General features: G+C 41.3%; 1 protein-coding gene and 1 long non-coding RNA gene across 13 annotated transcripts in view; one reads left to right on the forward strand and one right to left on the reverse strand.

The window, feature by feature from the left end:
• ATP2B2 (ATPase plasma membrane Ca2+ transporting 2) overlaps positions 1 to 27428 on the reverse strand; it is a 368316-nt gene that overhangs the window by 216213 nt on the left and 124675 nt on the right. For all 12 annotated transcript variants that reach the window (XM_081176143.1, XM_081176141.1, XM_081176156.1 and 9 more), the window contains exon 3: positions 13243 to 13334. The gene's annotated coding sequence lies outside the window, so the exon portion shown is untranslated. The remainder of the gene's footprint in view (positions 1 to 13242; positions 13335 to 27428) is intronic.
• Positions 1 to 27428, forward strand: part of LOC308577287 — a 397406-nt gene that overhangs the window by 105570 nt on the left and 264408 nt on the right. The window lies entirely within an intron of this gene.

Below are 27428 nucleotides of genomic sequence, written 5' to 3' on the forward strand. Positions count from 1 at the left end.
CTATAGGGAGGGTATAGAATCATAGAGTTGTAGAGTTGGGAGGGACTCTGAGGGTCATCCAGTCCATTTTTGTAAAGGTTGAGGGGGGAGAGAAAAAGATAACCCCAACCTCCCTATGTGCTGCAGTCCCAGTAGAAATAATCATCCCAGCCATGCCTGTAATTAAAAGAAGGAAACCCAACAGCAGGATTGCAAGCAACACAATTATTCCCCCCTCCCCCCCCAAAAAAAAACCACTTTAAGGCTTTTGTGGTCTTGGCTGTTTTACTTGAGTATTGAGAAGATTGTTTTTTATGCTTTTGTGGTTGTTTATATTTGTTCTTGCATTGTTATTTTGTATGTATTTTGTCCTATTTTATTGCAAGCTGAATTACCTTTTTGGTTAGGAAGTGAGATATAATTGTAAGTCTCAAAGAAATATGGTACAATAAGATCGTGTTTGTTAATCATGTCTATTACAGTTTTCAGCAAATGATTATTTGATCATTAAGCATATCTATAAACACAGTAATTAGGTTTGAAAAATACTTTTTCCCCACCCCCAGCAGCTAGAAAAAGAACAATTCCCCTTCCTAACCAGGGTGAATAATATCAGTTGCAAACATTGCAGGTGGAGGGAATAAACCTTTTTTCATGGACAGTGACTGTGAAAGCTGTTGGTATCAAATACTGGAACCCTTTATCCCAGCAGGAAGATTGTACTGCAGACCAACACATCGCCTATTGGCTTTATTTCTGTGCACTAGTTCTTTGGAACAATTCATCCCTTCAGCAATTGGTCATATTGCTGAGATTATACAGTGGCCACTAATGCATCTCTCTACATGATGTGATCAAGCATTACACTTAAAGCTGAAGTGAGAGTAAAGTTTCACGCTGCCCTCACTAAACGGCCCTGCAATTATCTCCATTTCCACGCACTACTTTTCAAATTAGAATTGTTCTAGTGTGGAGCACAGTACGTGGACAGTGGTCACCTATTTTTCTAGCACACAACCCAGATGTGCTGGGGAAACTTCCCCATAAGCTGCTGTTTATACACTAAGGCTAGAACCAATTGTGAACCATTTCACAAACTACAAGAAAAACCCAGATATTTTTTTATTGTGGTTGCCATCAGGATGAGTAATGACTTTGTTACAATGAAAAAGAACACAATTCAACCAATATTAAGCGTTGTTAAGTCCTGTTCTAACTGAAGAGTTAAGCACACACTCTCATTGAAACCATTGCTTGTTTTGTTTGGATCTGATTGCATTTGTTGCCAAGGATACAACCTTTAAATTAGGGTAGTGTCCTTAATTTTTGGAGCTCAGTGCCATCAATATGATAGTGGCTCAAGGGTCAGGGCAGCCCCAGTGTTGCCACTTCCCTGCCTCATTCCAGCCCCATACTGATGAGCGACAGTGATGCCCAGGAGTGCTAACTTGAACGAAACATTGGGGAGGGAGGTATGACCCGCCCCACATAATAGATCACATGACACAGTGCACTCATGCCATTTGAATGGCAATGTCCATCAACTTTGGGGAGGCCTGGCCCCCTCAAATATTTTATTGGGGGGGCTAAAGCTCCCACAGCTCCTAGGAGTTTGCTTCTATGGTGACACCAGTGTTAGGGGGGTGCTTTCCATGGCTCTGCCACACCACCCAGGCCACTACAACATGCTGAAATCAGTTCTATTTTTTTCTGGACACTGGAATCAGGTGAGGCTGTGTGAGTTCTGCATAACAACAACAACAATTTATTATTTATACCCCACCCACCTGGCTGGGTTTCCCCTGCCACTCTGGGCAGCTTCCAACAAAATATTAAAAATACATTAAAACATCAGTCATTAAAAACTTCCCTAAACCGGGCTGCCTTCAGATGTCTTCTAAAGTGCTTGGATGCTGCGGTGGGCTGGATGAGGTACAATAAGCTGAGACTGAATCCTGACAAGACAGAGACCTTGTGGGTCTGGGAATTAGGTGTAAATCCTGGTTTTGGTCGTGCATGCAATCCCTTTGGAAGAGCAGGTTCACAGTCTGTGGATGCTCAGAGATCCATCACTGTCACTGGGGGTGCAAGGTGCCTTGCTTGCCAGGAGTGCCTTTTACAAGCGTCAACTTGTTCTCAGGCTACAGTAGTTCCTGGAAAGGAATAGCCTAGCCACTACACTCCCAGAAAGTACTCCCAGAAAGTATTCTGTACTCCCAGAAAGTATTTTAATGGGCTGCCCTTGAAAATGGTCCCAAAGCTTCAGCTGCTCAGTTGTTGAGCAGTTATCAAGACCATATAACAATTGTCCTGCCAAGGTGCTTCTAATAGTATATTAACTCAAGGTGCTTCTAATAGCATATTAAGTTCTAAACAACTTGGACCTAAACAGCCCAGAGTTGAGACATGCAGTGGTAGTCATGCCATTGTGGTGACCTATAAAAGGGCCTTCTCTGCTGTAGCACCATGACTGTGGAATGCCCTCCCCTCAGATACTGTATTGAGTTTTTATTGTCAGTTGCAAATACATCTGTTTTCTCATATGGTTGGCTGCTTTATTGCTGTATTATCCCTGTTCTGGTTTTGTATTTCATCTACCCTGACACATATTGTTGGATTGTTTTATGTCTTACTCTACTCTATTGTACCCTGCCTTGGGCTTGTTATCAAGGAAGGTTAGACTAAAAGCACATTTAAACAAACAAACAAAAGTATTTTGTTTGCTAACTAAATATATGATAAATATTATAGTACTACAATACTAAATAAATAATAGTATTGTATACTTAAATGTAGCTCCAATGGCCAAAACACTCTAAGCAGGTTTTTTTTATTATATCCCACCCCCCAGATTCTGCTCTTTTATGAATGCTAAAACAGTGTGTAAGCTAAAATAATTTCCATCCTGTGTTGGCTGTATATGAAAGTAGTTTCTGGGTGTTATTGACTATTTTCTGTTTTGTTATTCTTGAGAAGATGCAGCACACTCCTGTTTTGTCATTTTCCATGCTGTTTATTTTTTTAACATTTGCATTTATAGATTTATTTCTTTGTTGGATGTCTTCCCAAGTTGTGTGAACCCAGGAACAAAACATTCATTAAGTCCCCTCTCTTTTATGTATATTACCATATTATCCTTCAATTGGAGGTACCTGCTGCACTCCAGTACCTGAGGAAATACATCACCTAGTGAAGCCAAGTTAGTATCTCTTAGTAGAATGGATGAGGTTTGGTGAATAAAGCAACAATGTAAGTTGCTACGGAAATGTTATGGGTCATATAGGAAATATAAACACAGTAGTCATTACTTCCTTGTGACTGTTATTATACTGGCAACTGAAGCACAGAAAACACAAAGCTGGTGTCACTCACAGTGTTCTTGAACAGAGAGATTTTTAAATAGTGTACCGGTATTTAGTTTTCAGTTGCTTAGTCAATAAACAGATGGTCTAACAAATGGTGCCAGTAGCATAATTGTCAACGTTAAAGGTCATTATTTCACTTTCAATATCCTTACTGTTGCTGTCAGATCCAGATTCCAAAACAGCTATGGTCATTCTTTTTAGCTGGAGACACTGACAGAATCAATGGTGAGGGCCACCAAGTTTCTGCACAGCTAGAATTCACCAGCAGGTTGGGTTCTGTTTTTTACTTTATTTGTTACTTTGGGTCATATCATTTAAAATGGTTCCCTATCCTTTCTATGTATGTCTTCGACATTAGCCTCAACTCTATCAGTTTTGGAACAATTGCATAATGCAGTAATGTTAAATATTGCAAGCTATCCTGAGTGATATGTTTTCATAAAGAGAAAACAAATATGGACTATGTTTTTGCAAATAACAAATATTAAATTTGAACTTGAAATTTTAAATCAAGGTCTTGAAAGATGAGCCAACCTTCCCCAATCAATTCATCAAGACAATACCCTAAGAAACAGAGGCGATGTGTTGGCCTTTTTTCCTTGTATCTTATTAACCCTACAGATACCCTTTAAAGGGCATCACAATTCAACAATGGAAAGGACCACTGCTGCTACACTGCAGTCACTGTACAGCAACTGCAATTACTGAAGCTGCTGGGCATCAGGAACACTATCCCTGATGAGGTACTAAAGAGGCAATCTGACAGGAACCTAGTAAAACATCCATTTTGCTAGGCACCAATCTAAACACAGAAAATAGGAAAGAATAGGTATTCTTCCAGTGAGAAGAGTGAAATCATAATATCTCACTTTCTCTGTCTCTACCTTCTTTTTTTACAGCAGTCTTTTTTAACCTTCCTGCAGCATACTGAAAAGCATACCAAAAGAAAAATTATTCCATTTTTTACATTTTGTATCTCCCCACTCCTCACTTTTACCATTTCAGAGAAGCAGGTACAGAATGATTAATAGTAGTTAGGCTGCTTTCAGATTGCTGCAATTTTGCAGTCAGGATTCAGCTGCATACCAGCAAATTCAGGTTGTGCAATTAAAGTGGATTTGGTGCTCTTCTGTAACAAACCTGCTTCCAGAAAGCTCCTGAACTTTTTGAAGTAAGGAAAGTGACAGGGAAATGGATGGAAATGTGTGAGATAACCATTATCTGGGAATGATGTTGTATAACCTCACAAATCAGAACAAATGCTCCATCAACCATGGACACTGTATGACTTCCTCACAAACCTTCTGCAAACCAGGCAGGATGCACTTTCAATAAACAGGTCATCGGGAAATGACTTTGGAACTCCTGCCCTTTCAGGTTTTAATGGAGACCAACCTAACCCCCGGTCTGTGCTGCTGGAGAGTATTAGGATAATGTGGAGGATAATCTTCCACTGCTGTGAAGGCACCTTCTGCATCCAGAAGCATGGAAAGCAACCTCCAGCAGTCTTCCTCATAGCAATAGCCTGTGTAAAAGCTGTGAAGAGGGGCAGGTACAAGTAAGAAATCAGTGGCTTGGGAGATGTTGAATCCAAAGCCCCAGGGACCCCTGAGAGGTGCGGCCTTAGTTATTGGGGGCCATTCAGAATGTTTCCTTGCAAGGCCCAGCAAGTCAAGCAACTGCTAGGTAGACAGGCCAACCAAGTTCAACCAAAGCAGTGTTTTGACTACTTGTCAGATCTTGGAGGTTTCACATGCACAGAAGCAGAGAACTGGAGCTCTCCTTGATGTTGTCTACACAGGTTAAGTCTCTAGATCAGGCTTCCTCAACCTCAGCCCTCCAGATGTTTTTGGCCTACAATTCTCATGATCCCTAGCTAGCAGGACCAGTGGTCAGGGATGATGGGAATTGTAGTCTCAAAACATCTTGAGGACCAAGGCTGAGGAAGCCTGCTCTAGATGGTGGCAAATGCATCTTGACTCTCGTATAGGTATAGAAATCCCAATTAACTAATCTGAATTTGGGGTAAGTGCCAGCATTGTAAGTGAAGTTAAAGGAGCATAGGTGATCAATGAGATCAAATTCTAATTCTCATTTCAAACTAGCAATATGTGATGACATCTTAACACAGTTGCCTCAGCTTATTTTCCTTTATACAGATCCAAGAGCTATAGAAACACGATTAAATAAGCAGCAGTATATAATGCAAGTATACAAACAAAAAATAAATGTGCAAAAATTAAAAGAGCAACTACATAACACAGAAAAATGTGTGCAGCAGTTGCTTCAGAAACATGTAAACAACTGCACAGCAGTAAACACAATACTGGTAGGTGTTAAATCAATATAAAAACATTCATATTAAACCTATCAAGATCTGATCTTTTCCAGATGGAAATATTTCTTAATAGCTAATGGGATTAAAAACACCACATTTCATTTCAGAATTATTCATTCATACTTCAGGGTCTGTCTCGCATAATTAGCACACTATTCTTTCCCCAACTGCAGAAAATAAAGAGCCCGCCTTCTCTATACTAAGTGTGGCTGAATTCTTCCAACATTACTGTACTGAAAATCAGCTATACACCCTATACTGAGGAGTAGATGCTGAGCATCAGGTGATATTAGGACTGACTATAGGAATTGGCAATAAAGCATGTCTTCAAAAGAAAATAACAGAAAGAAAGAAAGAAAGAAAGAAAGAAAGAAAGAAAGAAAGAAAGAAAGAGAAAATGCATTTATGTTTTTATTGCTCTATTCCCACACAGGGAGAACCGTTGGTTATACAGAGTACCCACAAAACAGCCATCCAGTGTGGCAGAAGGAGAGCAATTAAACATTGCGTATAGCACAGCCAATATTTAGAAACGGTTAATATGCCCAAATAGCTATCATAACCCTTAGAAAAGTCAAAAGAGCAACTTTTGTTCCGAGTACATCATATTTGTCTTCCTGAACCATACATGTTTCCAGGACCACAGAGTGTGTAGAAAGCACACAATTTTGGGGCCCTAGAGTCCTAATCTTACAATTACATCTACAGAACTAGGCATATATAGGGTGAGGTCCAATCAGTCCACCACGCACTCTTGCTCCAGTAGATGCATCCCCAAAAGAGGAAGTGGGGAAGTGACTTTTGCTGATGTCCTCTTTCCCCTACACCTATCCAGAAATCTGTTCTGCATAGTTGGGGTCCCTCAAAACAGATTATTGGGGTGCTGGGGGTTGCAGAGAGGGGAATCCACACAAAAATCTCTTTTCCTCTTCCCTTAGCGGGTGTCTCCCACTGGATCAAAATGTCTCCAGTGTCATTCTTGATTGATTTGAGGGTTTTTGTTGTTGTTGTTGTTTGCTCCATTAGTTTTAGAATAAGAAGTCTCTCTCAAGGTGAGGCAAAGCCACTACACTAGTTAGTTTTCTGGCAGGCAGCTCACTGTTGCTTATCGAGAAGGGGGAATGGCGGGCAGGACAGCACTTAAATGCACTGCAAAATAAGGATGGATCAGTGCATTTCTGGTCTATTTCAGTTTTCACATACCAAAATCCATTCCATACTTTTAAATAAGAAATTTGTAATGAAATTTAAATAGTATGTAAATGTGTATCTGGTATCTAGTTGAAAATATTTTGATCCAATGAGGGGGAAAATATTTGAAGAAAAGGAGGGAAAATACATATATTCTTTGTATCATACACAGAAGCACAATGCCATTTCAAGGGATTCTTTCACCCTATGCCACTATGTGTGCTCTACCTTTGATTGTGTTTGCCTTTTAACAACACAGTCAAGGGCAAAGAGAAAAGTCATTTCATATTTGACAGGGTAACCCAAATCAAGATCTGACACATCCTTTTTACACAATGACAATTCACACTGAAAAACCACGTACTCTATTCAGAAACCACCTCCTGCACTGTATTTATATTTGCTTCTCAGGCGTGGAATCTTTTCAACACAGTATTAACATTTCCTTTAAAGTACTTCCTTGTTTTCTCCTTGAATAAGGGCATCATGAGAATATTGGCTAGCAATGAAATTTCAGTACTAGTATTTCACTTTCTTTGATAATGAAAACTTAATTACACTGTTTTATCGCCAGGTGCTTGTATAATAGGAATAGCTTCCCTTTTTTGTAAGACATGTTGCATCTCATATTGCTCTTCCTTGGCAAACCTGGAGCCATAGGTGGCTCAAACTGTTTTGCTATCCCCAGCCAGAAATTAATTTTGCTTCCTTTTCAGTGAGACAATAGGGTCCAAGGCAGGGAAATAATTTGGCTTTCTCCACTTAAAGGTTTTCCCAATTATGCTTTGCTTGTTTTATTTATTTCAGAATTTACATACCGCTTAACACTGCAGTCTCCAATATGGACTTTGGAATTCTTATGGGTCAACACAGCTACCATTACTTTTTGACTGATTGGGATACATGGGGGTCAGTAATAATAACCCTTGAATGCCTATATGTATTTCTGTACTGGCTTATATGGGCAAAGATGGAAAGATTTATTATTATTTAATATTGGAAGAATGGTTTGTTGAAGTTATTGGAGGCAAAGTTGATATGTTTGATTAGACAAAAAACATTGCTGACATTTATTAATGGTAATAATTAGAGAATCCCTTTTGGACTTTTTGTGTGAAATGGAAAAGGAATGAATTTGAGACATTTTTGGTCTGAAAACTGGGGAAATATTGCCTGACAGAAATTAGAATATCCAAGAGTGAATGTTTTTATTGATTTCCTTTATGTAACTGACAGAAAATTGGAAGTCCTATTTATTTTCCTTCTTTCTTTTCTTTCTATTTTCTTTAATATTTATTTGGTATCCTCTGGTCTGTTACCAGGGTCCATGGATTACACACACACATGAAGGTAGTGGATGGTTGGCAGAAGGACCTTAAATGAAAAGCAGGGAAGCAAAGATCTCCCAGGGCGAGAGACTGGGAGAAGAAAAGAAAACTCCCAGGTGAGAGCTGGAAGGATCCACCTCTTTCTGTGTGTGACAAGGGTTAAGAGCTACATTTGAGAAAGGACTCTATATTTTCTTTTTTTCGTTCCATTTTGTTTCTGCTTAGACTCGTTTCTTTGACCTTATTGTATTATGAAAAAGCTTTAATAAGATCTTATGAAATAAAGGACTGCAGACTTTGGCTTGTGGTGAGCTAAAGGCAAACATGTGTACAGTACAGTTGAAAGGAGGCTCTGAATAACACTATGATTATATTGATATATTAATGCAGAAAGAAGGAAGTAGTTCTGAACCGCTTCCTTCTTTGTGGTTCAGGAAATTCCATAGTGTAATAATAAGAATAAAAACAAATTAGTTGCCAACATGCAGGTGCACATTTAATTCTAAGGTAGCTACTTCCTTGGCTTGGCTCACAAGCTTTGACTTGTGTGCACAATCTCCCCACCCCCATTTCTGTCCTTTCTGCAGCAGCTTGGGCAGCATCTCTGGATGGAATAGGGAGAGATGCCTCTGCCTTCTACCAGCTTGCTACCTTATTAGATGTGATTTGTTCTCTGTAACACAAAATGTGAAGGCAAATACTAAGGTGAGCAGTGCATTCATTCTATTTGGCTGGGATATTAAGGCAAAGGGAGGCAGGAAGAAGCAAGGGAAGGAGGGCTGAGAGATGAAAGGCATGTGGACAGAAACAGCAGAGATGAGCCCATTAACTCCACCACTATACAAGATGTGCTGTTGTCCAGTAGCCTGCAGGAAGCAGCAGGATGGCTGAGGATGAACTGGGAGGGGGGGATGGAACAGCTATGTAGGGGTTCCATCTGCTTGCCTTGTTCCTCTGGTTTATGCATGTGGCGAAAGTGTTGATGCCTTAGGGGGGAGGGGTTGTTCTGTGGGACTACTGCAGAAAGTAAATGAGGATTGCTCCAATATGCTTGGGAGCCCAACTGAGGACAGAAGCTCTCATCTGGCTTATGCAATTATGGAGCAGGAATGTATCTTGTCTCCTGCCATGTAGCTCCACAGAGCTGAGGCATATGGTACTTTGTAAAAAGCGGGACAATCTCTCAGATGCAAACACAACTGAATTTCAGGCGGGTCACAGAGGCATGCTCAATCACACTGCCGCAATTAGAAAAAAATAACAAGTTAAAATGACTTGCAATATTCGGAACCTAAGACCTTAAGTAAATGCCCTGCACAAAGTCACATTACATGATCTTTATCAACATCTTTATCAACGACTTGGATGATGGACTCAAGGGCATCCTGATCAAATTTGCAGATGACACCAAACTGGGAGGGGTGGCTAACACCCCAGAGGACAGGATCACACTTCAAAACGACCTTGACAGATTAGAGAACTGGGCAAAAACAAACAAGATGAATTTTAACAGGGAGAAATGTAAAGTATTGCACTTGGGCAAAAAAAATGAGAGGCACAAATACAAGATGGGTGACACCTGGCTTGAGAGCAGTACATGTGAAAAGGATCTAGGAGTCTTGGTTGACCACAAACTTGACATGAGCCAACAGTGTGACGCAGCAGCTAAAAAAGCCAATGCAATTCTGGGCTGCATCAATAGGAGTATAGCATCTAGATCAAGGGAAGTAATAGTGCCACTGTATTCTGCTCTGGTCAGACCTCACCTGGAGTACTGTGTCCAGTTCTGGGCACCACAGTTCAAGAAGGACACTGACAAACTGGAACGTGTCCAGAGGAGGGCAACCAAAATGGTCAAAGGCCTGGAAACGATGCCTTATGAGGAACGGCTAAGGGAGCTGGGCATGTTTAGCCTGGAGAAGAGGAGGTTAAGGGGTGATATGATAGCCATGTTCAAATATATAAAAGGATGTCACATAGAGGAGGGAGAAAGGTTGTTTTCTGCTGCTCCAGAGAAGCGGACACGGAGCAATGGATCCAAACTACAAGAAAGAAGATTCCACCTAAACATGAGGAAGAACTTCCTGACAGTAAGAGCTGTTCGACAGTGGAATTTGCTGCCAAGGAGTGTGGTGGAGTCTCCTACTTTGGAGGTCTTTAAGCAGAGGCTTGACAACCATATGTCAGGAGTGCTCTGATGGTGTTTCCTGCTTGGCAGGGGGTTGGACTCGATGGCCCTTGTGGTCTCTTCCAACTCTAGGATTCTATGATTCTATGATTCTATGATCGCAGCAAGCCAACAATTACTCCATTCTGCAATAGATGCAATTATATGCATAGCCAATGTGGTTTTAATAGACAGTGACGGGTGGGTAGTTGTAGTTAGTCGGATATACCAAGGTGCGTGTCATTGATTTTGTTTTCATTTCAGTACTAGCTCAAGATGGATTGACAGGAAAAAGCCTTTTCTGTTGTGAATCACACATCTCCTACAAGAAAGCTGCTGTTTCCCTGAGGCTTTCAGAGTAATAGCAAGGTGAACAGTTCCACAGCAATGAGGCTCAAAAAGAAAGTAAGTGACACCTAGCTGTGGTGTGAAAATGGCAATCATGTCAAAAAGATCAGATGAACAATGTGGGATGGAAGAAAAACAGGCTATACAAATGCAGGCATGGACACAATCTGGAATCTGGAAGTGCTGCTGTATTGTGGTAATCCATATATTTTAATAGCTAAGGAATGTGAAGTTTGATGACTTCTACCAATATTGAAATGAGATGACATGGCATAGCCTTCCCTTGGCATTATAGGCTGCCCTACTGCAAGGTGCAAACTCTGGCAACAGTTGCTGCCCCCATTAGCTTTTTACTATTTGAAAAATAATACAATGTCCTATATGAGTGAAGCACAGACATCTGGCAAATCTAATTTTATTTTGCATTGCAGAGATTAGGCAAGTCTAGAGAAGCAAAATAAACACATCATTTCACAGTGCAATAATTTTTGTGTGTGGGTTTTCGGTCAACGTAGCCAGCATCCTAAACAGCGGGTTTTCCCAGGAAAAGTGGTGGGACGAAAGAGAAACCTCTCTGACCTGCACCAAGAGTTTATGGTACAGAGCTCAACCAGAAGTGTGGATGAACTCTGTATGTGACTATTGCAAAGATCTATAGGATCAGGATTTCAGTGTGTTTTAATCTTCCAAAGACAGGCATTTAAAAGTCTGATTACTCAAGTATTAGAAAGAACTCACTTTCAAGAACACATTAAAGCATGGCTAAGGATATTTGAAAGATCACATTTTTGTCTCTCTTCAATTTACACCACACACCAAAATACAAATTAGTGTAATATTAATTGATTAATGCAGTGCAATAGGAATGATTGAGTAAGTGGCCATACTTATGATGCACTGAATTAATAATTATAATAAAATGGTTGGCACAGACCATATGAAAATGCCTTCTGTTTTAAATTGATAAGATATAGGCCATTATCTAGACACATAAAATTTGGGAACTGCGGCTAGCTATAGAATTTAAAAGGAACTTATGGGAGATATAAAAATGCATCATACTGTCCTCTATGCAAGTAAATATTAAACCTTAAGTGCCTCTGCAATAAGGACTATGGAGAAATAATTACCATTCTTGTGTGCCATCCATGGGAGTTCACTGTCAGTGTAATACCCAGTAAGTAACACTCCTACTTATCCCACTTTTTGAAAACCTGAATTCTTGAGGATCCTCTGTCATTTCAGTCAATAAGACTATATTTTTACTTTAATAGCTAAGGGCATGCAATTCAAGTACTACACTTACTCTAATGAAATATGATTTAAATCATTGTGAGTTGGTTTGAGAATTGCAGGTAATGTGGTCATTTAGCTCACGTTGTGGAAAGTAACAGTGCATCACCAGAACACAATACACATTTCCATGTAAAATAACATTTAATTAATCTATGCTTCTTATATGAATGAATAAGACTCAAATGCACATACAAAATACTTTGAAAATGAGCTTGATTGTTTAATGCAAATAATCTAAATTCTGTTCGGGGAGGGGGTGCAATCAGAATACCAGAAAATGATTCCTGCCATGAAGGATACTGCAGACAGATCAACTACTAATTTTATATTCCCTTGAATAATTCACTATCAATGCAGTTCTAGTATCAAGTGTTAAAATGTGCTTCTTTTATAACATGGTCCTGCGCATGTATATTGAAAAGTGCCACTGAGTTCACTGAAGCTTTCTTGCTGCAATCCCATGATCTGGGAGTAATTAAATGTGACTTTCTTATGAATTAATATGTGCTGTTAAGCTGCAAAAAATCCTATACCTACTTTTCTAGGAATAAGCCAAGGAAAGGCAAGTGACTTACTTCTGAGTAGACATGTATAGGACGGCACTATTAGTTTCTAACTGAACATCCATATAGCCCTACAGTGTCAGTCTTTTCATAATATAGAACAGAACGGCATTCTCAGAAAGAGGGAGATTCTTAGCCGGATTCAGTCAAAAGGTCCCACTAATGTAAACACATGCAAGGACATCCACTAGCACAAAGGGGCTTTCCCCACTCCTATCCCCATATGCCTCCTTATTGGTTTGGGGTGGGGTTCGAAGAATCTCCAGAAGAGCACACAGGGTGAGATAATGTGGGCCACTCCATTTGGCAAGCTGAAATTCTCGTGAATCGGTCTCCCTGGGGAGGTTGCGAGCTCTCCTTCCTTGGAGGTTTTTAAGCAGAGGTTGGATGGCCATCTGTCATGGATGCTTTAGCTGAGATTCCTGCATTGCATGGTTGGACTAGATGGCCCTCAAGGTCTCTTCCAACTCTACAATTCTAAGTTTATGGAACAATTGCCACACTGCTGTGTTCCCTTCCTCCCAAATATTTTCAGGATTATAGTGAACCAACCATTTTCATTTGCCTGACTGGTTTCTTTTCACTAGCAACGAAACTTGATTATTTAAGCTTAATAGATAAGCTAAAGATTATTTAGAATGCTTTGAGAACATCTTACAAAACTCACAGTGCTGATTTATCCTTAGAAATGAGTTGATAAACTGGAACTGGAGTCACATCACCAGCTTCTTCTAGGGTTAATCAATCTTGATGTCGCAACTGGGGGGAGAGGAAAAAAACACAACAGAAAGATTCAAGATGACAAGCTATAAAGGACACAAGTGAAGTAGGAGAATAGCAGCAGACTACAATACTGCGATATCAGATTGGAATTTATAAGATTCTGACAATATATGTATGGTTATAGATATAAGTTCATGAAGGGTTCTCCTAATGTCTCAGTTATACCTTACATGCAAGAAAATGTTCAGTCTTGCCCATTGAACATTGTATAATCTCACTGAGCTTTTCTCGCAGGTATGCTGCCTAAGACATTTAAGCCTTCCCTCTTATTAAAAATAAATAAATGAATTTCACATGTAAAAATCAGTTTTTGCTTAATCTCACCAGATGGTAATGCCATCATCTAGAATGTGCATTTGATTTCACTCCCACATTGTTTTGCATTAATGACATAAACAGCATGAAAAGAGGCTAAAACATTTTGGATGTTATAGGAGATGTGGGTCTTCCATCAAATAACAGTGCTCAGTCTCCTCCTCCTCTTTGCTGGTAGTGATGCAGAACATCTGACTTGATGCCACCATTTCACTGGCTCTAGTTTCAGGTCCATTTCAATCTCATATCTGAAGCATCAAACCTGCTTGCAAAGTTAGTATAGGGCATTTCACACTTATCCTGTCCCAAGCAATAGGATATTCAGCCTGCTGGTTCTCCTTCAGAAATCTGATAGAATTATAGAATGATCTTACAGGTGAAGATTTATAGGCCCAGTTTGCACACAACGCTTCAATAATGTGTGGCCTGCAAGTACCACTGCTAAAATGTTTATTAGTTGCTTCGCCCCTGCTCCCTCCTTTCCCCTGCAGCAGAAGAAACAAACCAGAGGCTGGCATGCCATTGCAGCAAGTCAGTACTCATGCTTTGTTTTCCCCCCACTAGCAGCTGGTGGGGGGCTCATAGTTTCCCAATGCAGTGTGCGGTGCAACAGTGCCCTACCCCATGCCGCCTCACTGGCTGTCACTGTTTCTCTCCTAAACAAACCATGATGGCAAGCCAAGAACAAAGGGGAGCATGTAACAGGAAGAGAGCCACTGCCGACTTCTCTGACACACTGAAGGAGTGGGTCAGGAACACCCCAGGGACTTTTGAACAGCCTGCCCCCAACACATTGCTCATTCGCTTTAAAGCATTATTTAATTCAAACTGTGACTTAAACGATGCGCAATGTTGTTTTATTTCCTGATTTGTGTGCCATTTTTAAAGGGGTAACTGCCCCTTCAAAGCCGTGTATAAAATTTCAGGAGAAATCATCAGCATCCAGTTAATGCCCCCTTAAATTTCAACAGCACCAGTTAAAACTTGAGTAGTGATTAAGAAAATGAGCAGCAATTAAGAAATAATAATAATCCAGATCAAAATAAATATGTTTTACTGATTGGGCAACTACTGCTGTGGAACAGAAGCACATGCCCAAAATAGTACTGGGTTATACTCTCTGGGCCAGTGCCATGTTCTATGCAGCAGCACCCAGCATATAGCTGGCAATAAATTTTAAGTACAAACAGTAGTAGTTCCAATGGTGTATCCTCACTTAATCTAACAGGTCTGAGCACAGCAAAATCCAAAGTTCAATCAGGCCCCTCCATCCCTTGCAGATGGGTGTAACTTCCAGATGCTTTGGGGTGAATATTTTTTGGCTGCTGCTAGGTAAAGGTAAAGGTACCCCTGCCCATACGGGCCAGTCGTGTCCGACTCTAGGGTTGTGTGCCCATCTCGGAGACACTACCGGGTCAGGTGGCTGCTGCTAATTTCCCATTAATCAGTGTCTATTTTCTCCATCAATTAGCAGATTCCACCATGCTCAAGAGAAAATGGAATTTATATCATATTGCATGATACAACAGCAAAGATAACAACAAAAGAGGTAGACCACCTCTTTCCTCCCACCCAAAGCTCTTCCGTGTGATGCTGTACACTTTAATTCAGACACATTCTAATCAAAGTGTCCAACAATCTCTCTGAGGAGTCTACTTTACATCAGAAATGGAAGTGGGGGGAAAGGTGAGGACAATGTCTTATCCTATCTTCAGTCCGCTCTTGGAAAGTACAGCATGCAGGACACTTCTGTGCTTGGGTTGCCATTGCTTGCAGAAAGGTTTTCATTCATTTTCATTTAGTTAGCATTTTTATTTTCTAGGTTTACTTAGTCTAGCCTGATTGATCTAATCTTCATTCTCAGTGAGTCTAAGAATTTCATTTCACGTTTGAAATAAAAAGCCCTGGAGCATGGCAATGACATCATCATATACCAGGGTGCTGTGCTATTCATGTTGCGAACAAAGCCCAAGATAGAAACAAAGCCCCTGTTGTGTGTTCATCCAGACTGCAATTTTCCATAGATCAGTTGCTGGCTCTTTTGAGCATATGGTGGAGGGAGTAAACATTCACTAGAAAGTATAGATTTAAAATGGCCTCAGATAAACATGGTCCCATCAACAAGGAGAAAGGATTCATTTTATTACTAGGTTTTAGTGTTCTAGTGTTGTTATGAGTTTGTTGGTACAAGACGCTTCTAAATTCCCGAACCCAGTAAGTGTTAGAATTTAATCAAGCTTCCTGAACCCCTGGATCCAGCAATTGTTAAAATATAAGCCAGGCCAACTTCCTCATGAGGTAATTGCATGGAAGATGAGTCAACAATGAAAAGGTAATGAGCTATTAAGAATGCCGAGGAGAGGAGACTCTGTGCCAGACAGAAAATGGATGGGGCTCCTCCTCCAACTTGGAGATAAAAGACAAAGTCAGAGTTTGATTTAGAGTTTTGGGGTTGGCCATGATGTGACCTGGGGGGGGGGGCAGGCTGCTGGCTGTTAAAGGCAAAAGCTGGATAGAGGGTCAGAGAATGGTGGTTGATTTCTGGTTGAATCCAAGACTGCGGCCAATGGAGAAGCAAGACCCTCTTGGGGTGTTGATGCTGTGAACCCCTCCATTGTAGCTTCAGGTTGTATATATGTGTAAATAAACCATATATCATAAAGGCTCTCTGCTGTGCCTCATTCCCAAAAGAAAATACAGACCCTAGGTGGAACTCCTGGAAAGTCACGCTGCTTAAAGATCAGGGTCATGCAACAGTGTTTTGTTTTGGGAAATTTTATTTAACAGAATTATTTACTTCTCCAAAAATACAATATGCTAAAGGCAGAACAGAGAAAACTAAATCACACTGTTCATAATCAGATTGCTCAGTATGTTCCATGGACTATTCCTGTCATTTGCATATTGCATTATAAAATGCATCAAGTTTAAAAAGGAATTTAAATCAAACTTTCATTGCCAAAGCACACCACAAGGTGGCAAGATTGTAAAAATAAAGATTAAATAAAGATTAGAAGCACATTCAAGTAATGGCATTCAGAGTGACATTTGAATTTTAAATTATTACAACATCCTTTGCCTTTGCATTAGTTTAAAATGCATGCAGCCATCACTGCCCCCATGCTTACAGTAGATGTTCTTTTTTTTCAAACTCATCTAACCCCACATCATAATCTAAGAATGATAACACTGACCTACTTTACAGGGCTGTAAGAATTACCAATATAATTGTATATAGTGTTTAAAGCACTATGCGCTGGATGCAGCTGAGCTAATGCAACAGGGCTTTCCCCCTCTCCTCCCCCTGTGCACCCCAAGCCCCCCCAAATTGGCTCTGCGGGCTCTGGAGAACCCGAAAAATAATGTGTGGGAAGAAGTGAGAGGAGATCACCAATGGCTTCAAGTTACAAGAAAGGAGATTCCGACTAAACATCAGAAAGAACTTTCTGACAGTAAGAGCTGTTTGACAGTAGGACAGACTCCCTCGGGAGATTGTGGGCTCTCCTTCCTTGGAAGGTTTTAAGCAGAGGTTGGCTGGTCATGTATGCCTTAGCTGAGATTCCTGCATTGCAGGGGGTTGGACTAGATGACCCTTGGGGGCAGTGGCGTAGCGTGGGTTGTCAGCACCCGGGGCAAGGCAAGTAATTTGCGCCCCCTAACCCGTGGATTTGCGCCACCTAACCCTAACCCCCAGATGTTGCACCCGGTGCGGCCGGGCCCCCCTACACCCCCCACACTATGCCACTGCTTGGGGGTCACTCCCAACGCTACAATTCTATGATCATTCCACTGTGCAAACTGAAATGCTTGTGACGGTGGAACAACTGAGAGAGAGAGGCACTCCTTATCTATGTTTCAAAGACCTGCAACATTTGTGTATGATTGTATTTTCAACTTGCAACCTTACAACTGTTGGATAAGGATATTTAAACTAATGGAATACTGTACATAAATATGCTGCTGCAGTGGGTATACCAAATTAAAGTACAGAGTGGTATTGTGATTCTGTTGTGCTAGTGATTATTCCACTGTAACCACTACAGCAGAAATAATATAGTTGGTGTGTTGTGCAACAAGCACTGGCGGAGGAAGAGGAGTGCGGGGGGAGTGCACCGCCCCCGGCAGCGCAATCCCGGTGGGGTGCCATCGCGGTGGGCCCCCCCCAGCCTGTGGTGGGCACCATGCCCCTACAGGCAGCGTGCCACGCCCCCAGGACACACACCAACCCTGTCCCCGCCTGCTCTCTGCCCCCTAGTGCCAGAACACGAAGCTCCGCCACTGGCGACAAGCACACAAAGTGCAATGAGACTGAGTGGGGGGGGGAGGCTTGGTTAATTTTCTTGTACACAGGTTGTACATCGACAACAAAGGTATTATTAGAAAGTGGTGGCGTCCCTTGCATAAAAGACAAAAAATGGTGAAGTGGAAACTTTCTAAACAATCCTCCCGCAGGGTTTAATAGCGCTCCCACATTGTGGGGGAAAGTATGCACTGTGCAGAAACTATGTTCCTGGTGGCCATGAATCCTCAATGCATGTAAATTATTTCTGTACAGTGCACACTTAACCTGCATCCGCAACATGGGGGCACTACTATAACCTGTATGGTGGATATTTTTTTTCCTTCAAAGGAGCAGAACTGAGCTGCAATTCAAAATATTCAATGTATAGAATTTTGTATTTGGAAAAATGCTGTTCTTTCCCCCAGAGAGCTCTGCCCTTGCTATTGCAAATTGCTTAGAGGGATATGATTATGTATGTATTTGTGATGAGAATTTGTGATGTATTGCCTGTGTTAAGCTTCAACCCCATGTCAGAAATATTGTGTAGATTAATTGCTTTAGGGCAAGGATAGGAAGCCAATGGTGTCATTGGACTGTAGCTGCCAATCAACTCCTGTCAGAATGGCCAATGGTCTGGGAGGATGGGAGTTTTAATCCTGGAACATCTAGAGGGTCACAAGTTCCCCAACCCTCTTTAAATGGTTGACCACTACCCACATACTACCATTTCAGCATAGGAATGCTGAGACTACTACAGCTGTCCATGTACCAAGTGGTAACCTAAGCAGAGTTATACATGCAACTACTTTGTATTCTAGTAATCTTTATGCTCCTGTTACTGTTCAGCCATCTGGGGAAGCAGGAGAGTGGTTAAAATTCTTCTCATTGCTTTGCAGAATGATACAGTTGACCAACTCACTAAATGATTATATCATTAGGAACTCTCTCCCAGGAGACTCTTGCCAGGTGCCTGCTTTAATGCCTTTTTGGCATCAAGTAAAACCCTTTTTTATTTTCCTGGCTTTTTACCATCCAATGAGTTTTTATCAAGGAGTTTTATGGCCTCTATTTTCCTGCCATTTTTATGGATTTCCACGAAATATTCTCATTCTATTTTGACTTTTAAAAAAATCTCCCCTTTGTATTGAAAAGCCTGTTAAATCATAACACTGTACTAAGTCAATGGTCAGAAACAGCCATCTGTTGTATTCACTTCTCTTTCCTTTTTCTTAAAGGTTTCCCCCTCCCTATACATCAAGGCCCTGCCATTTGATTAAAAGTTTTTGTTGTTAATTTTATTTATATACTTCAGGTTAATTATTGTCCCTACAGGACAAATAAAACCAGTACAAAAATGTCTTATATGAATGCAAGGTAAATTCACCTTTGGTATAAATAGCACATCAAGCTACACCTTGCTTGTGTATTTACTAATATTAATATCCTGGGCATCTTTACCAATCTGGAACTTGAGAGTTACTTTAACCTTACCTCCAAAGCAAGGTCTTTAAATGTCTTTGCTCTTGACCTCATATACCAATGATACAGCATATCTTTGGACTACTAACGTATGTCAGAGTCAGTCCATTATTTGATCCAGTATTTCATGAGTGAAAACAGTTATCCCTAGAGTCATGCTTCTGAATGTAACTTTCTCAAATATAGGTCACTGAGCAGTTCAAGGGAATCAACAGGGATATTTCCCTTGCCAATATCCAGAGGAGACTTCAATAACCTGGCATCCTCCAGATGTTTTGCATTGCAACTCTCCTCAGCCCCAGCCAGCATGGCCAATCATCAGGGATGATAGGAGTTATCGTCCAATAGGATCTGGAGGCCACTGGATCGGGGAAGGCTGTTCTAGACAAATATTGTCTACCAGAGTCACTAAAACAGTCTTAGTTCCATTATCAGACTGAATGGTTGAAAAAAACATAACAAATGGAAAATGAAATGCATGTGGCTGCCAGAAATGAAATGAATTGTGTAAAAAGTATATTCATATTGTTTAGTCATGACTAAGAATTGGCAGGGAAGGGTTAGGAAAATTAGCACTTGAGGTGGAAGAGGGAGCTAACCATGGTTAAGCAATTGCACCTGCGCAAGGCCTAATAAATATGTGTGAAATGATAGGATCCATATTAATTTCAATATTACTTGCACTACAGAGAAAAAAATGTACACGGATTTAAAATGATTATTGTAACAAGTAAAATTGGAATAGTCTAACTAGGAAAATGTGCACAAAAGCATATTCTGAGAGAAAAAACAGTATTGAGAACTGCCCTGCCCTTGTTCCTTATTTTAGAATCATCAGTCTTCTTTCCAGTTTCCATCATAATGCACCCCTTTCTTTTCCAGGCTAGGTCTCATATTTTAATTCTGGTAAAGCAAATAAAGGTACAAGTCACTGCAATGCTGTGTGCAATTCTTCATTATTTCAGAAAAGCTTTCGTATCACCTCAACACGCTATCAATAATGTTGCTTCAAAAACATATGAGAAAGTATTTTATAGTTTAATAGAAAATGAAAGAGCAGGCAAAATTAATTAACGCAGCATGGATTTCTCTTCCTATTGTTTTGATAAATATCAGTTGAATGGTGATTTATATGGTAGAAAATAAAAAATAAAGTGCTGGTACTCATGTTGATAAAATTGCCTCAGGTGCCAGAACAAAATGGTTGCCAAGGGCAGCCAAAAAAAGAAGTGATGGTACTCTGTACTAGTAAGCACAATCTCTCTCTCACACACAACATTACAGATAATAAAATTATTCATATACTACTGGGTTAAATTTCAATTTACTGGTTGTAAATGACCAAATGTGAAACATTTACTTCATAACCATTTTGCTGAACTAGGACAAGTATTTACTACCAAAGATTAACAAATAAATCAAAGGCTCTAGCAGCAGTTTAGCGCTTGATAACAAGCTCTTTTCCCTTAACAACTGAATAGGCCCATTATTACCGTGCCAACTCAAATCTGGTCTTCTAATGCAAACTTATCTGCAAGGGAGGGGGGAAACGAATTACAGAGAGTATTAATAGCAGTCACTAAAAGAACATTGTAGGATTCCATGAATAAGAACACTGGCTTTTCCCTCTGTGACTTCAGAAATATCATGCAAACTTGAAGGAATAAAAATAGAAAATGTACTTTTCTCTCCCAAATTAACTGAAGTCATCCAACTGAATGCTTAGTTCCTGAAGGCTTTAAATATAACATATTTGTCCTTCTGTAGTTTACCCTGAACTGACATCAGACTGAAAAATGAGTTTTGTGCCCAAACAAACAAAAAACCACCCAAGTACTAATGTATAGGAAAGCTTTCTAAAACACTTAGCCTAGCAAGGAGAAGCCATGAAGACATAGGCTATTTGCGCTTGTTTTCATGGCCCTGTAGAATAAAAAGCAAACATATAATGACAAAATCCTTACGAGCCCAAATCACCCAATTTGGTAATTTATGAGAGCAATACATCTGGCACCAGCTTGGCTGCAGGAGTTGCCGGAAGGAGGAATACAAGGCTGCTTTAGGGATACAGCCATCATAAGGACTCCACTCTATATGTGTACGGTTTATGTCCTGATCCCCTGGCCTACCTGGCAGACAGTGTGCCAAGTCCAGAAGCCAACCCGCATAAGCCAAGTCCAAAGATCAGGAAATGCAGTCCAGGCTCAGTCCAAGTAAGCCAAGATAGTAGCTCAGCAGTCAAACTCAAAGTAGAAACTCATGCAGGTCCAAGGAGAATCCTAGGTGAGGTCCCCCAACATGGGCAGTTGAGCAGACACAGTACACCAGCTCTGCTACCTTCTTATACTGTGCCTGCTGATTGCAGCATCTGGGCTTGATGAGGCATGTGACACTCACCTGCTCTCAGCTTGCCCCAGCTGAGGAATCACATGCCTCCTTCCCCACCTGGCCAGCTAGTAAACTAGGCCAGTGTTTCCCAACCGGTGTTCCGCGGCACACTACTGTGCCGTGAGACACCGGCTGGTGTGCCGTGGGAGGGAGGCGGGCGAGAGGCGGCGGCGAGAGGCGGCGGCGGCGAGGATCCACGTCGAGCCGGGGCGGCTCCGCGGTGGTCGTGCCGAGTGGCGGGGCAGCGCGCGCAAAAGGGAGGAGCGCGAGACAGCGGAGGAGGAGGAGGCTGGCATGTCCGGGCAGCAGCAGCAACAACAGCAGCAGCAACTCCCGCCGCCGCCCCCTCCTCCGCCCGCTATCGCAGCCGCCGCCGCCTCAGCTGCCGCCGCCGCCTCAGCTGCCCTCGCTCTGCTGCCTCCTCCCACCCCGGCAAGGGGGAGGGAAAAAATGTTCACTTTTGTGCGTCCCTCCCGGCGTGACGCTGCGCGCTGACGTCACGGGGCGGGGCTTTAATGGTGGTGTGCCGCGAGATTTTTTTCCGGTAAGCAGGTGTGCCGTTGCCCAAAAACGTTTGGGAAACACTGAACTAGGCTACAGGCTCTGGCCTGTCTCTGCTTCTTGGAGTGCCCCACCCGCTGTTCCCTTTGTCTTAGGACCTACCATGTTCATGGGGACGGGGGCCTCTCTTGCTCTGGTGAAGGGTCCCACTGCTCAGCTTCCACACACTAGTCCCTGTCCTCTCATCATCCTCTGTCACCCCATGAGTGTTGTCTACAACAACCTCTCCTTCCCCATCCCCAGCTTGCTCCCATGTGACCCACTCCCAGCTGCACCCCTCACCAGGATCCTCTTCCTCCTTTTCCTCCTCCCCGAAATCCTGCCAGTTCATGACAGTTTGTTCCTTAGCCTTTTCTTCTGCTGAAGATATCCCACAAGGCAGCAGAAGTTTAGGATCAGAGTTTTCCTTCTCCTAGATGGGTTACCTTCCCAGGTTAACGAGCCCCACCTGCCCCTCACCTCCCTCTACAGCACGTGCAGAAATTAATTTAGCGGTGATTAATTTAGCCTATGACACACAAAAGATTGTAAGTGCATCTGCCATGCTGAGATTTGTTAGGCGTTCTCAGAAAGGTCCTGACACTTGAGGGTAGGTGGATCTATAATCAAGACATGCCTGTTTTTACCAACTGTGAAAAGATATTTTCTCTTAGTGTTGATTAGCAGATGGACTGTGAAATAGTTTGTCACTCCTAAAACTTTTATTTTAAAAGCAGGCATTGGTTTGAATTTCAGAGTGGCTCTAGAGCCTTTGGGTTTGGTTGATGAACAACTTAAATATACACATGTTCTTTACTGATATGTTATTCACTTCTGATAGAGAACACAAGCAGCTGCCAGTCTTACAGTCTGAAAGGGGACATAGGATTCAACAGTGGGTGGGCTGATTCAGGATTAATACAAAATGGCATCTCTGTGCAGTCCTAGCTATGTCATAAATGTAGCAGTACAGGTTATTTCTCAGAGGCGATGTTTCGGAGATGTAAGGAATCAGTGGTCTTTAACTGGAAATTCTGACGGTAAGGACCAAATGCTTAACTATCTGCACTGCCATGACCCACCTACATAATTCCTTTTGGGGAGAGCAGGAGGTTGTCCTTTTCTAACCTTGAAATAAATAAGAGGTGGTCGGGTGGTGTGAATCTTCCTTGAACACTTGCAAAACCTTTGTAGCTTCACACCAGCCTTTCTTTCTGGTGGTTATTCTAATAGACCTTACAGTCTTCTGCATTTGGCCCTACAATCTGAGGTTGTCTAGAATGCTGTCTGCAAAGTACCGAAGAGCCCTGGGTGTTTATCTTTTTTGCTGAAGCAGAACACAGGCTTTAAAAAAAACTTAAATGAAGTTTAATCCCCTGCTGTTGTGCTTATAAACAACAACAACAACAAAACAATCCAGAGATGTTTGGTGCTGTTAATTCAATGCTTTGGACATTCATACTTCTTGAAATATCCACGGCCATAGAGAAACATATATACATACAGAAAAACATAGAAACAGAGCAGCACAAGACTTTGTTGGGGCCCAGATCAGACTTGGGTGGGGGAATCCTTAACTTCATGCTTTGCTTCAGGAGAGGAGAGGGAAGATAATGAAAATTAGGGAACCTTCTTGAAGGAAATGGGCTATGACATGGGGACTTAGGGAGAAGAAGGCAGCTTGAAAACACGGGGTGCTGCTGTTCCCCAGAATGAGAGTGAAGTGGTGATGGGGAGAAGCTAGGATAGATGGTATGAAAAATATAGATGCAAGGATATGGTGGTTTATTTCATGCAAATCCCTTCTCTAGTTCTTAGGTCTGAAATATTCATACGAGCAAGGTATTCAGCAAGGTGTTTCTTACAGCAGCTTATCAGATTTCCACTGCCTAACTGTCAACCATAAAATTAGAGGTAAAGCTTCAGATTCAGACTTGGCTACTAGCTTTGGCAGGAAGTATGATATCCCCTTTAATTCACATCATAATTTCATGTTCAAAAACTAAGATACTAAGCACAGCTGCTGCATTGTTTGATGAATTAGCAGCTGAAGAGTGTGGTTCCTGCATCAGGCAGGTAAAATTGCAGGAAAGAGATCTTACTGTGGAAGCTTGAATTACCATTCTGAGACTTTGCTGTTAATGGGCCTGAAACTGTACACTGCCTTCTTTCCTAAATCCTCTTGTGTCACACCAAGCTATTTCTCTACTGTAGTTTAAAACTGTATGTGTAGTCCACTGAAAATCATAGGCTAAAAGAAGGAGCTGTCTCCTGGGATAGAAGCGCCTACTTTATGTAGCAGTTATGACTACTGCATTATTGCTCTGAGCATTGTTAGCAAGTACATCTCAACAACCAATATATCTTCCACTTCTTAAGGGTCTTGTAGCAGGAGTTTTAATGGGAGATGGGTGACATTCATAAAGAAAGCGCTGGTCGCAGCTGACTCATATGTAAGTCAATGAAACTGCAACTCTGCTTTCCCTGAAGTCTGAAGTATGGGCAATTTGTTATTGCAAAGATTGCAAAGATTTCTGATCTGGATTCTGCTTCTCTGACTCCAGATACAAAAGTTGAGACTGCTGAACAGAATATTGGGCTGGGGTATTGTTTATGGGGTTTGTTGTGGGGGGGGTGTTGTTTGGGGTGTTAATTTTTTGCACCTCTATTTTGGGTCTTATGATTTATGTGAAAATTGTTCAATTTGGTTGTGTACATTTTGTTGTTTTTTCATTATGACTTTGTTATGTTTGTATGTTTGAGCATGGTTTTAACTTTTGAAAGGCAGCATACGAATAAAACGACTGATTTTGAAAATGATTGATTAAAGTGATACTCATTTTATTAGGTTTTGTAGTTCAGTTCCCATGGATCAGCTTACCACTTCATTGTCATTTTAATTATCTTCCCTAGAGAGTGTGCATCATCTGTTTTATTTCATAATAGGCCTACATAATATGCACCTTCCTCCCTGTTGTTCCATGTGCCACTTTATTTAGCAAACACTCTAAATTATAATAGAAAATACTATTCACAATCTTTATCATGAATGTGTGTGTGTGTGTGTGTGTGTGTGTGTGTAGTCCTTCAAGTGACATTTCTGTATCACAGGTTACTAAATATACTTTAAATACATGAGCAATGCCAAACATGCCCACCTTTTCATAAAAGTCACTTTTCTCTATAATGCTTGGTTTTCTTAATTTATTTAAAACATAAAAAAAGTTTTTCAAAAATATTAAGCAAAATAAGTGGTTTCTCTCTCTCTCTCTCTCTCTCTCACACACACACACACACACACACACACACACACACACGAGTGGGGAAAACCATTATATTTTAACTTTGTTAAACATTAAATACCTTATCATTATTCTTAACGAAGCAGAAGGCAGAACATAGTCCTATACTTTATCATCCCACTATAGATAATATCAAAATTTTATGAAAATGTTCCCTGTGAGTTTGTATGTGATTTTCTATTCTTCTGCAACTCAGCATATCTTCTATTGCTCTTTACAGATGTTAATCATTCAGAGGAAGAAAATGTTTAGACAGGGGAACTGAATGCCCTAGGGCAGTGGTGGCCAAACTCGGCCCTCCAGTTGTTTTGGGACTACCATCATCCCTAGCTAACAGGACCAGTGGTCAGGCATGATGGGAATTGTTGTCCCAAAACAGATGGAAGGCCGAGTTTGGCCACCACTGCCCTAGGGCTAGGATGTGCATCTATGGAGCCAGCTTACTGTCAAAGGCCGGCTTACAGCTGTAGCACCCATTTGGTCCTCTACAGATCACTTCCATGGAGGCAGCTTCTAGAGGAACATCTACCCACTGTAAGCTGGTTCAATTTAATACATTCCCAGTCTGAGTCCAAATGAGCTGTCACTGGCAGCACTAGTACCCCATGGAGGTGGCTAGTGGCATAAAAAACATAAAATTTCAATCAATATTGAATCTGGACCGAACTGTCCTATATTTAGTAGTGAATGGTGAAGCAACACAGGCAGGGTGGTGTTGCTCATCTGGCTCTCAATGCTCAGCACTGTTGCCAGTTATTGAGGAAGGAGGTGTGGGGAGCTCAGCACAGTACAGATGCAGCAGCAGAACTGATCAACATTCCCAGCACTCTGCACAAACCATGCCAAGATACCCACAGTCTTGTCCCTTCCCATCTTCCTCTTGGTATTTGACAACACTTCTCAGCACTGAGAAGACAGGTAACCCAGAGCCACCCTACTTGTGCTGCCCTACCAACCAGTACTGCTTAATACATTATCTAGGAAGTCTTTACAGAAAGATGATGTCCAAGAAGCTTGAATGATTGGGGGAGAACAGAGCTATGTTGTACTTAAGGGTTGCCATATGTCAGCAATTTCACGGATATAGTCGTGATTCGCTTGAATGTCCAGGAAAATCTGGACATTATGGCAACCCATGTCGGAAGCGTAGATTTTGGGCAAAACTAAAGATCAACAACTTTTGTGTTCGGGTTTTCACTTTTTGAAATATGGCAGCCCCATACTAGCTGTGGTGGTTTGGGGAGCGAGAGATGAGGTTTTAACATATACAGATGTACAAACGTGTGTGTGTGTGTGTGTGTGTGTGTTGAGGTCACACTTAAGATAATTAAATTTAGTATTTTTATGAGTTAAGCCTAAGGCAACATGAAGCAGTTCATCATCATACTGCATTCTCCATCAGTACTTAGAACATCAATATCACAGTATTATTTGGTGGAAATGCCTCGGGTTTAATGCATATTCCAGCTGTCAGAAGCAATTTCTCTGCTCAGTGAACTAGCACTCCTGCTTTTTTATTATTATTATTTACCACTCTATAGTGATATCACCACAGATCAGGCAAGTCTAGGCTAGTCAGAGTTAGAGAAAGGATTCTTGTCTACAGATGCTAAGATGGGCCCCACAGAAAAGTAGATATGTTCACTACAGTTATCCCAATATTTATACAGATCAGTACAAAAATTCTACAGCTATCAGCTATGTGGTATGTTTTCATGCAGCTCAGGTGTTGAGGCATCAGCTGAGTGGGGAGTTTGCTTATAT

Source organism: Podarcis bocagei (genome assembly GCF_964188305.1).
Source record: "Podarcis bocagei genome assembly, chromosome: 2".
NCBI lineage: Eukaryota > Metazoa > Chordata > Lepidosauria > Squamata > Lacertidae > Podarcis > Podarcis bocagei.